General features: G+C 39.2%; 1 pseudogene; it reads left to right on the forward strand.

Annotated features, from left to right (window-relative positions):
- Nucleotides 1-3,634: 3,634 nt before the first annotated feature.
- LOC139728236 (uncharacterized) lies at nucleotides 3,635-7,621 on the forward strand (annotated as a pseudogene).
- Nucleotides 7,622-12,144: the final 4,523 nt, after the last annotated feature.

The raw sequence follows: 12,144 nt of genomic DNA on the forward strand, positions 1-12,144 counted from the left end.
TATCTTCTGACAAGCAAAAAAAAACAAAAACAAAAAAAAAACAATTTTCGGGTTTCTTCAGCTGACAAGCAAAAAATAAATAAATTAATAAATAAATGAAAAGGGGGTCTTCAGCGCAAAAACTTAATCTTACCACACTCACACTTCAAGATCTCTATCTATTTCTTTGCGTATTTATGTTATTTATTTAAAAAAGTGGGGTGGGATCAAGTGATGTACACCTTATGCATTCCTTTGCATGGTGCACATATACATCTACAGCTGGAACTCAAAGGTTTCTCTCTCTCTCTCTCCATCTCTCTCTCTGCTCTCTCTTGGCATACATATGGACTCGATCCATTGCCAAAGACACAATAACTTGTTGCAGCTTTCTTATCCAGTACGTGGTCGATCTAACCAAAACTATAAGTTGATGACTCTTAAAAGGCTTTTCCAAGATAGTAAACATAATGTAATTATTAATTTTAGTGAAAGATAACCGCTTGACTGATTTGTGATACCTGCATATGTAGTGATCATATAAGCAGTGTAGGTGACCGTGTATTTGCTTGATCATTTAAAACTTGCCCCTTTTTATTTGATTTGTGCAGGTGTATAAGATATTGCTTTAACAGGAATGTTTCTATATTCACAAGCACAGCGTTACCAATCCTGACTCAGTAGGCCCACTATTTATGGATCCTGCGGGGTATCATCTCATAGAAGTATTTAGGTCCTATTGACATATTTGGAATGTTATAGTTTTCTTTTTAGGCCCTTGTTCAATTTTCCTCTACACGATTAAACAAAGATCTGCTGTAAATATATAATATATGTATATAAGATATATATATATATATATATATATATATATATATATATATATATACCAGTAGGGGCCTACATATATTATATATATTTCAGGAATGTAGATAGTGACCAAGTCGGTTTACTTTCATACTTAACACCAAACAATGAAATATGTTGTGTATTTCGTACATTTTTAAGTTTGTATTTCTTTCTTTTCTGTTTGTTCGTTGACGTTTGTTCATTTTGTTTGCTCAAAGGCACGAAATGCGCGACTAGAGAAAATCTCTTTGACTGTAGCAGAGTGGCGTACCATAGACGGCGCTTATGGTAGTTGATAATTTAACATCACCAGCCAACTTTGGGCGCATTGCGACATTCTCGAAGGTAATTTGTCGTTGAATTAAGTTTATTCATTATTTTAACACGAATTTCTTTAATGTTAAGATATTATTTAGCCATTTCATTATGGTATATGTACATATAGATTCGTACGTATGCAGATATTTGCACTCTTAAATGTCATATCAACTCGGCTTTCTCTAGAGTAAATTTACGTAAAGACCGCCGCGCGTCGCGCAGTCAGTTGTGTAGATGAGTGTGTAAAGGTATGCCTCTCCTACTGCGGCGACAACAATCAAATACCTTTGGCGCGGAACTGTACATGACCATGTCTTGATACCTTGATGTAGTATTACTATTAGTAATCCTTGAAGCAGCTTGTACATGAAGCTATACCCGGAAAGAGTTCCTTATGTCCCCCCACTAGTTTGCACTTAAAGGACAAGTTCACCTTCATAAACATAAGGATTGAGAGAATGTAGCAATATTAGTAGAACACATCATTGAAAGTTTGAGGAAAATCGGACAATCCGTTAAAAAGTTATGAATTTTCTAAGTTTTTGTGCAGTAACCGCTGGATGAGAAGACTACTGCAGTGTGTGAAAAACTTAGATGTCACATGCGTACGACAATATAAGGAAAATATAAAGAGAATTTCACAAAATTTCATCTTATGAAAAAAGTACACATTCCCCCGACTCGTTACCGACAAATGTTATGGGTAATATTATTCCCCCTGCCTTAGAAAGAGGCAAGTCAAGTGCTCTTTTATTATGCGAAAAAAGTGAAAATATGTTGAATTTTCTTTATATTTTCTTTATACTGTTGTACGCATATGACTCACAAGCTGTATTAGTCTCCTCATCCAGCGGTTCCAAAACAGAAATTTTAAGAATTCATAACTTTTGCATCGATTGTCCAATTTTCCTCAAACTTTCACTGATGTGTTCTACTAATATTGTTGCATTCTCTCAATCCTTATGTTTATGAAGGTGAACTTGTCCTTTAATAGATAGGTTCCTTTTTTTTTGTGCAGATGGTGGGTGGACTAATAGTAATAATATGGGTAGTCTTTCCATAAATGACATGCCATAACCTTTAGTTTATTATTGGTAAAAAGGAATAGTAACACTGTTAGTTAGTTTGTTTTGTGCAAGTTGGTGGGGGGGGGGGGGGGGGGGACATAAGGAACTCTTTCCCTTTACCCGTACTGGGATGAACTGGGAACTGTGTGTCTGTGCGTATGATGGGGGGTTGTGATTCCAGACACTTAACGTCTTAGTTTGTGAAAACTTACGGTACCTATTTTTCATAGAATATGCACCCTTCTTTACCTCGGGAGTCAGACAAAGACTTGATAGAGACTCCTCTATCTAGGCCTAGGGCTAGGCCTCCCTTTTTACCTTTAAATACCTTTACCGAAGATACTGGTTCACCGTCACACTCCATCTTGGCATCTATTGCTGCCGTTTCTTTCCAGATTTTGTCACCATGACCATGGCCCCCGTGGGCCATGGCATGTATACAGTGTATATTGTTCTACGCCAGTCTAGACCCTAGAGCTGAATTAGATAAATTACTTTGATTCAGACTTAATTAAACACTGCATCTAGTTGTTCACAGTCATGACATTGACCATTGATTGTACCAACCAACAACAAAGATCAACACGATCATGAAGATATTACCTGGTAGTGCAAGTGATATCTAGCCTACTTGTACTTGTATGAAATTTACTGTAAAAGTGGATATTTTCGTCGCGCAACTAATTTTTCGCGCTTGGCCGGGTAAGAATAGTTTTGTGTGTTTTTAAATCCGCGGAATCAAGACATCACGCACAGGAACATATACGCCATGGCAGGCAAAAATAGTCACGTGCTTTTATTTTAGCTCTAACGTTAATAGTTTTCTCCATCTGGTTGCGCGAAATGCGCGAAAATTTCAACACAGCGAAAATTTCCACTCATCACATCAACACCCTGGTAATGTTTTTTTTTTTTTTTTTTAATCAATATAAGATATCTCACAATTTCCCTGAAATTCTACGCATGCGCATGAAACATCATACATGTTGTACTACCCGGTACTAACTAGTAGTTTTCTCATCCAGCAGTGACTGCAGAAACTTTGAAAATTCATAACTTTTCGTTCTATGCACATGACATCACAAGCTATGATCTTCTCATCCAGTGATGGTGGCACTGAAACTTCAAAAAATCATAACTCTTGAATGGATTGTCCAATATTCCCCAAACTTTCACTGATGTGTTCTACTGATAATTGCTTCATCCTCTCAATCCTCATGTATATGAAGGGGGACTTGTCCACACACTGTGAGATAATCAGCAAGATCAGAGCTTTACATGAATAATGTTCACATTGAGAAAATCCTGTGGAATGTATAACTCTTTATAATGTAATTTTCCACAATGCTGGTTTACAGATCAAGTGCCCTTGTTTACATCTGGCCTGAGTGACATACCGGTACTTGACATGGAGTCCGAGGAGGATGTGCATGTCTGCCTTCGATGCAACACCCAGATCAAGGGGCTAATGTCTTATGTTGAACACCGGCAGTCAAAATGCTCTGTGTTGTGCAGTCCCCGTCCTCCAGGGAAAGGAGGTATAAAAAGCATTGCATATTGAAACAATTCACACCCTGGCTCTCATTTTCTAGATTTGAATACTCTCTTTTTTTTTCTTCTTCTTCTTTTTTTTTTTCTCTCTCTCTTTCTCTACTCTTGTATACTTTTAAATGATGCTACCAGGATATTTGCATATATACCGGGGTATACTGGGTACCTTACATCAGTCATGATAATCAGAAATGTGTGTTGTTGTTTTTTAATTTGCCAGAAGTGTTTCCGTAATATACCTGTGTGAACAGGACAACTGCTTAAAAATGCATATAATTTACCGGTACAGCCTTCAAAAAAAATAATGATAATAATTTTTAAAAATCTCTTTTACATGATTCCAAGAACTTTTTTGAAATGCAAAGGAGCTTCCTGATGGACACTTTTCAATTTTACAAACTACAATTGATGTATGCTGCGATGCTAGTTGATATGGAGAATTGATTCATTTTGTGATGTCACAGCCAAGTATACATCATGCAGAAAATGTTGGGTTTTACTTTTTATACTTCTATGATTTTGTCGTCTAATCTAATAGTAATATTCTACTCATTATTTATTCAGTGGTCTCTTGGAGAGAAGATATAGAAGGATATACTGAAATCTGTAGACTGTCAGCTTCCAATTATTTTTATTCTGGAGTGGATTACTACACAAAGTCAGTGAATTGGCATAAATGGATCATGGGATTGTCTATGTTTTGTGCTTGAAACTAATGCACAATAAGGTGATATTTAAACAAAGTTAATGTCTGAAACTGAACTATAATCGCAACAAATATTAAGATCCCCAAAGTCTTGTCATGGCCATGTGTCATATTAATCTTGAAAGTGAATTTCTTGAATGCAATTCAAAAATGACTTATCCAATATCATTATGTGAAATCCACATTGTACTATAGTTTTTTGCTATTAAGTGTAGAATTTTATGTGTTTTTGCCATTGAGCTCATGCCTTTTGATTTTTGCTATTCATACTCATTGATCTTGCATACACCAACAGGAGGAGATGAAGAATCATCAGGGCAAAGAAAAGGTGAAGATGAGGAACAGAATACTGAAGAAAGAGACGATACACAGCCATCCGTTGCAAGCAGACCTGCCAGCAGTCCTCCTCATAATCAGCAGCGAAGACGTGGTAGGAAACGCAAGCTATTCATCCCACAGTCATCTCCCAAAGTGGACTCTGCCAAGAAGAGACTAAGAGGACAGACTAACAAGGAGGAAGAAGTGGACATTCAGGGGTCACCTCGGAGATCAAGCCGAAGAGGAATCAGGATATCATACACAGACCTTCTGTCTGGCATTGACCGTAGTGACTCAAAGATGGATGTTGAGGTGAAAAGAGAAAGGGTTGACAAGAAAAGTGCTGATAGTGCATCCACAAGAAAGAGAAATAGGACAGCTACAGTTGCAAAAGCGAGCGGAAATGATTCGCTGCAAGGCAAGAACAAAATCGGACATAAGGATGCTGGAGATGCCAAAAAGGGATCTGTGCTGAAAATCAAGGTAGTTGGTGGGAGTCAGGTGGGAAGAAGAGGTAGACGAAAGAAAAATGGGCAGGTAATGAGTAACAAAAAGAAGACAAAACAGCAAAAGCAGAAGGCAGTGAAACCTGGCGAGAAATTGAAACTGCGAGCTCGAAAAGGAAAAGGTGAATCAGATGTAGAAACTGAAGAAGATGAGCAGAGTAGTGATGTTTCAGAAGGTGATTCACATGACGGCCAAGAAGATACACCAGTTTACATCAAAGATGGCAAATTCTACTGCCACATCTGTGACATCTATTGTCTCACAAAGAAAAAGATCGAAATACATTGTGCGACAAGGAAGCACAAAAAGAGAGCCAAGGAAGGGCACGCAGTTCATGCAGGACGAAGAATAAAGGAAGATCCTGCAGAACTACAACAAATCAAAATGTATCATTGTGCTCCGTGTGGTTATGAAACCAAAAATTTGAAAATGTTGAATCGACACTTGAGATCAATCATACATGCACAAAAAGCTAAGATTGAGCTCCATGCCTGTAAAAAGTGTCCCAGAAAATACAAGACAGCTGAGGAACTTGACACACTTAGCAAAGAACACAAAGCTGCTATGTGTCGTAAGTGCAAGCAAGAATTTGAAACAGAAGATCTGTTAAATGAGCACATTGCAGCTGAGAATCACCTCGTCGAATTCCGTTGCACCGAATGTGACAAGACATTCTCCACAAAGGGAAATTTGGTTTCCCACCTGCGAAGTCACGATCCCGACAAGCAGTTCAAGTGCGAGCTGTGCGACTATAAGTGTCCTCAAATGGCTGACATGAGGAAGCACATGTACCGACACCAGGGTTTAAAGCCATTCAAGTGCACCCTCTGCGAGTTTGAGAGCTTGACCAAGAATGGTGTTGACCGGCACATGAGGACACACATGCAGCGGACACGATCCGTCAAGTGTGAAGAATGTGGAGCTGGTTTCTTTGACAACCTACTGCTGAAGCAACACATATACATGAAGCACAATCCTGAGCGCAAGTTTCCCTGCACCTTTGAGGGTTGCACATTTGCCTTCAAGTATCGCTCCTCCCTCATTACTCATCAGCGAATGCATACCCAAGAAAAACCGTACCTATGTTCGCAGTGTGGGTATGCAACATCAACTAAGTACAGTCTGACAAAGCACATTCGCCTGCACACGGGCGAAAAACCATTTAAGTGTAATCACCCAAATTGCAATTACAGAGCACGCCTGTCGACCCACCTGACACGGCATAAAATCATCCACACTGGTGAGAAACCTTTTAAGTGCCCACTCTGTCCATACCAGTGCAACAATAAGCAGAATCTTAGGAAGCATATTTTGACCACCAAACTGCATGAAGGAGTCCAGATGTACATATGCAGGGCATGTGCTGATTTCTCGTCAAATTCTTTTAGGGAATATGTGATTCATGTACGAAAACAGCATGCAAATGACAAAGAATACATTAGCTTCTTTGAGGTCGCCGAAAGTGTAAACAAAAGAAGCGATGGACCGAGGGAATATGAGATGTGCGAGGAAGAAATGCCTCCAGAGGGGAGGATGAAGGTGTTGCAGTCTTTGATGAGGCTAATATGCAGTCATTTTCAGTGGTGACAGTCATCCCAGGCCGAGATGGTATGCAGGAGCAGAAGGTGACCGTTCTGGATCAAAGTGAGGAGGTGCAGAAAAAGCTGGAACAGGTTATCTTAGCTCTTGGGGGAGAAGGGAGAGATCGTTACCAATGGGACCGGGGATGATGAGGATGTCGTGGAACATCTTCAGACCACCACCATCGGGGAACTGCTAACCCTTGCATCCAAGAGCCTCCCCATGGTGCAGGAAGGAGAAACCATTGTCATTGTCCGGAAGTGCAGGCAGAAACCGAGATATGTACCACGGAAACGGTAGGAACTGTTCTGGATGACAACATGGGTGAGGTGGGCGCTCTCGAGGTGGACGAGGGTCCCGATGCTGATCAGTCTGGTAGGATGGTGTCCGAGGAAGATATGGCAGCTGCCACTTGGCTGCACAACATGCAGAATGTGCAGTCAGTCGCAGTGGAGACCATCGTCCATGAAGTATCCAGTGCATCATAGGACGGACACAGAAATTCCATTTTGAAGGGCATACCGGGTATAGGAAGTCTCATATATCAGAAGCATGCTTGTTGACATTAATGGCACTCCTTGGCAGCCCTCTGTAAGTCTAATTCATCTGAAGATGGTATTGGTACTCTGGTAACTGATGTCAACTTTGGTCTCACACCACCGGCAGTCTAAGCTGCAATATTCATATCATGTCTTGAGTTTCGTAACATTTTCTCTGAATATGGACAAAGCACGTTCAGTTGCTCTAAGTTTTGAAGTATCCTTTTCAAGTATTCTACATGTCATATACTGTAATTCAGTATTTACAATTGGACACCACAGCTACAAATTGAGAATAAATATTATTCCTGGAGAAACTATTCCCTTGCAATCAAAATACCACCATCCCCAGTGAGACATGATTATTTTGTACTGCTACCTAGGAGTAAATAGCCAGTTACTGTATAAGCTGTTAATTTTGCATACAGATACATGTATTTTCACGAATTAGAAGGTCAGGGACATATTCATGAGAAGTTGTATTTTGCGAATAGACATCAAGGCTATCATAAGTGCACTATTACCCTAGCGCATGGTGACATTTTCATGTGTTGTAAAATGCACGGTCCGACAGTAATTCAAGAAAATAATAGCTTATACAGTACGCAGTAGTGCATTTAGTAGTCTACCAGATAGAATGCTAATTTAAACAATAAAGAATATGTTTAAGCAGATATACAAACCAAAAGTAGACTCTTAATGCTTTTAATTAGGCTATCCAGTCAGATCTTGGGCTTAATTTGCATAATTAGTTGATTAAAATTAGAAATTGATAATTTCAGTGAATTTCAAAGCACAATCTTGTAGATTACAACTTGGGCGTCAGTCATGCTAATTTTCATCATGAGCACATAAGTGATAAAAGTACGCTACATGATTAGTAATTGTGGACATATAGTTATATCACACCATAATCATTTTACAAGTACATTGTATAACTGTACAGCATTCTTGGTCATAACTTAACAGCTGTGGTAGTTTAGATCACACCTCTCGAGGTAAAACAGCAGTGATCCATAGAAGCAGGTTTGTCTGAAAAATTTCATCAGCTGTACTTTCATATGATCATCCTCATAGTAAAACAACCTTTTGATTGGGTTTTTCATTTAAATAATTTTTATTTCATGTGTTCAACATACATACATGTACTAAAAGTGGAATCATGAATCTCTGTTTGTTTTTGTTCTGTAACGCTTTTTCAAAGTCATACTTTTGCATGAGACATAGAATTAATATACAATTGTACTTTTATTTCTCCTCTAAAAGTTATTGTGTTAAGAAGATCCAATCCAGCATTACACATGTGAACAGGAATGATGATACAATGTACTGTAGATACCATCACAGGCATCAGATATACCAGGAGTGAATAGGAGGTGCTTGCTTTTGTCATACATGGCCCACAGATATTTACTGATGAATTTCTGCTTCCCATTAAGTGTGTTAGAATGAAAATGTACTGCACATTGTGGCACAAAATCAAGCAGGAAATTTAATGCCATTCTGACAATCACCAGGTGTTTGACTCAGAGAAAGAAGACTGAGAGATATGCAGATGATATCATTTGTTCCCAGTGGTGCTCTGGTTAGGGCAACCTTTACAAGTTTATAGAGTCAACCTTGCTTTAAAGTCGACCTCACATAAGTCGAATAAGTCGAAGGTCTTTTCAAGCCCTCTTCTCTTTATATTTTGTTGATTTTAATCCCTCGTAAGTCTAATATTGTCCAAGTCAAAGCTATTTCTCCAGTCCAAATAGATTCGACTTAGGCAAGGTTGACTGTACTTTTCATGATTGTGATTTTTAATTTTTTTGAAGGCAGAACAAAAAAGTCCGTTTTTGGGGGGTCTTTTTTTTAATCCCCAAGTTGTGTTTCATTTTGACCAGATCTGCATATACATGTACGAGGCTGTCAAACTGAGATTTTTAAAGATGAATTTATCAATGACCATTGATATACTATACATTATCTCAATTTTTGCCACTTCATTATAAGGGAATAACTTGGGTTTTGGTGACAATTATGTGCTGTACTGCCAAGTTGCAGCACAATACTGTACATTCTGAAAATCTTGTGCATGTTTACATGCTCACAAACCATAATGTAATATTTTCCTTTTTTAAATATTTATGTGTGCTTGTCATTTGGACCGATTACAGAGGGTTGTGTCTCATTGGTGTTCATACCTAGTCTTCATTTGACAGATGTTACTGTAACATATGCAGCACTCATTGAACTCATGTTGTTGCGGTGCATATAAAACAGAAAAATGTTAACATTATCACTCATGTTCTGCTCGACTTAATATCTGTGTATCAAGTTCTGTAGCAAACTGACTGAACGAAATTATCTATCTTGTACATACACTGTATCACATATGGAAATACAGTGCACTCCCGTTATAACGAACACGGTTATAACGAAATTCCGGTTATAACGAAGTAAAAATTCGGGCCGTAACGTTGTCCACTTAATGTATTTTTATTGTTTATTCGTTCGGTTATAACGAAATTTCGATATAACGAAAGAAAACTGCCGGTCCCGAGGACTTCGTTATAACGGGAGTCCACTGTATACAGCTACATGATATATGAGAGTGATAGAGAGGGGTAGAGGGGAGTATGTGTGTACAAAGTGTGTATGTGTGTGTGTGTGTGTGTGTGTGTGTGTATGTATGTATGTGTGTGTGTACTACAGGTAGTAATTTGTAAAATGTGGATGAAAGTTGGCAAACACTGACAACCTTGATGGGTGAATGCGTATACATGTAGTTTGGTGCAGTTCACGGATGGGTGAATGCGTATACATGTAGTTTGATGCAGTTCACACTAAAGAATTGATTTGTTCCAAGTCTTGCCTTTCAAGAATTGTGGTTAGTCCAAGAGGAAGATATCTTGCGTTCAGTTGGTCAACTGTGGAAAACCCTCTAAGAGTGATAAGGTGTACATCTGAATGCCTCTTTATAAAGAATGCATGCTTGTTTGTGTGGATGTGTTTGTATTACATAGAATTGACTTCATAGGCTTGAGAAAATGCTTGATATACACGATATGTACAATGTATTGAGTACATGTACATGTACACTGTATCAGCATACACATGTTGACAAATACCGGTGGTTGACTTGCATGACAAATGGAGTCAGTTTTATCTGGAGACCCATATAGTTGGTGACAGATAGTATGAAGTTGGGTGATTTGAAGTTTATTCAACTTTCAAACATTCATCATACAGTGTACAATGTACTGTGGAACCTTGTTGTAACAAGGTATGATACACTGAGATACCTGACACAAAGATACATTTGCAGATCCCATCCTTTGATATTCTATTATATTCTTTGGATTTTATCCCTTACATAACAAGATGCCTGACATAATGAGGAAATTTCAACTGTGTAGTACATAGTCATTCCATGGCATCTCTTCAAAATGCAGACCTTTTTAACATTAACCATCATCAGATATCTATCTCGTCACACAGACAACCTAAAGGGATGGTATAGATTTGGTAGAATCGGGGATGCAGTTTTAACTTTTTTTGAGATGATTCAAAAACACTTGTATGAAATATTATATAGCATAAAAAATTCTAAGAGGAATTCAAAGTTTATTTGATGAAGATCCATTTTGAAATGACTGAAATATAAAAAGAAAGAAAGAAAAACAAAGTGGTCCTAATAAAAGGTGGGACCAACCTTATTAGCTCACCTGAGCCAAAGGCTCAAGTGAGCTATTGCGATCGCCCTTCGTCCGGCGTCCGTCGTGCGTCGTGCGTCGTCCGTCGTCCGTCGTCCGTCGTCCGTCGTCCGTCGTGCGTCGTCCGTCGTGCGTCGTGCGTAAACTTTTTACATTTTCATCTTCTTCTTGAAAACCCCAAGACCGATTTTCATCAAACTTGGCAGGTAGCATCCCTAGGGGGTTAGGAACTCAATTTGTTAAAATGGGCACCATGCCCCACCCAGGGGGCCCCCAGGGGGGCCCAAACCCCCCAAAATTAAGGAATCTGTAAAAATCTTCTTCTCTAGAACCAGAAGTGATAGAGCTAAGTTAATACTATGAGTTAGTACATTGATGACTGTAGTTTCAAGTTTGTTCATGGCAAAATTAGGGGTGCCCCCCTTGGGACCCAGGGGAGGGGGGTGGGGAGGGGTTCTAATGGGGCCTAAATTGTACATTTTCATTTTCTTCTTGAGAACCCCATTACCCATTTTCACCAAACTTGGCAGGTAGCATCCCTAGGGGGTTAGGAACTCAATTTGTTAAAATGGGCACCATGCCCCACCCAGGGGGCCCCCAGGGGGCCCAAACGCCCCAAACTTAAGGAATCTGTAAAAATCTTCTTCTCCAGAACCAGAAGTGATAGAGCTAAGTTAATACTATGAGTTTGTACATTGATAACTGTAGTTTCAAGTTTGTTCATGGCAGAATCAGGGGTGCCCCCCTTGGGACCCAGGGGAGGGGGGTGAGGAGGGGTCCTAATGGGGCCTAAATTGTACATTTTTATCTTCTTCTTGAGAACCCCATAACCCATTTTCACCAAACTTGGCAGGTAGCATCCCTAGGGAGTTAGGATTTCAATTTCTTAAAATGGGCACCATTCCCCACCCAGGGGGCCCCCAGGGGGGCCCCAAACCCCCAAAATGAAGGAATCTTTAAAAATCTTCTCTAGAATCAGAAGTTATAGAGGTAAGATAATACTATGAGTGAGTACATTAATGACTGTATTT

Source organism: Diadema antillarum, unplaced genomic scaffold (assembly GCF_040938485.1).
Source record: "Diadema antillarum isolate AM-2024a unplaced genomic scaffold, OU_Dant_1.0 seq00000170_RagTag, whole genome shotgun sequence".
NCBI lineage: Eukaryota > Metazoa > Echinodermata > Echinoidea > Diadematoida > Diadematidae > Diadema > Diadema antillarum.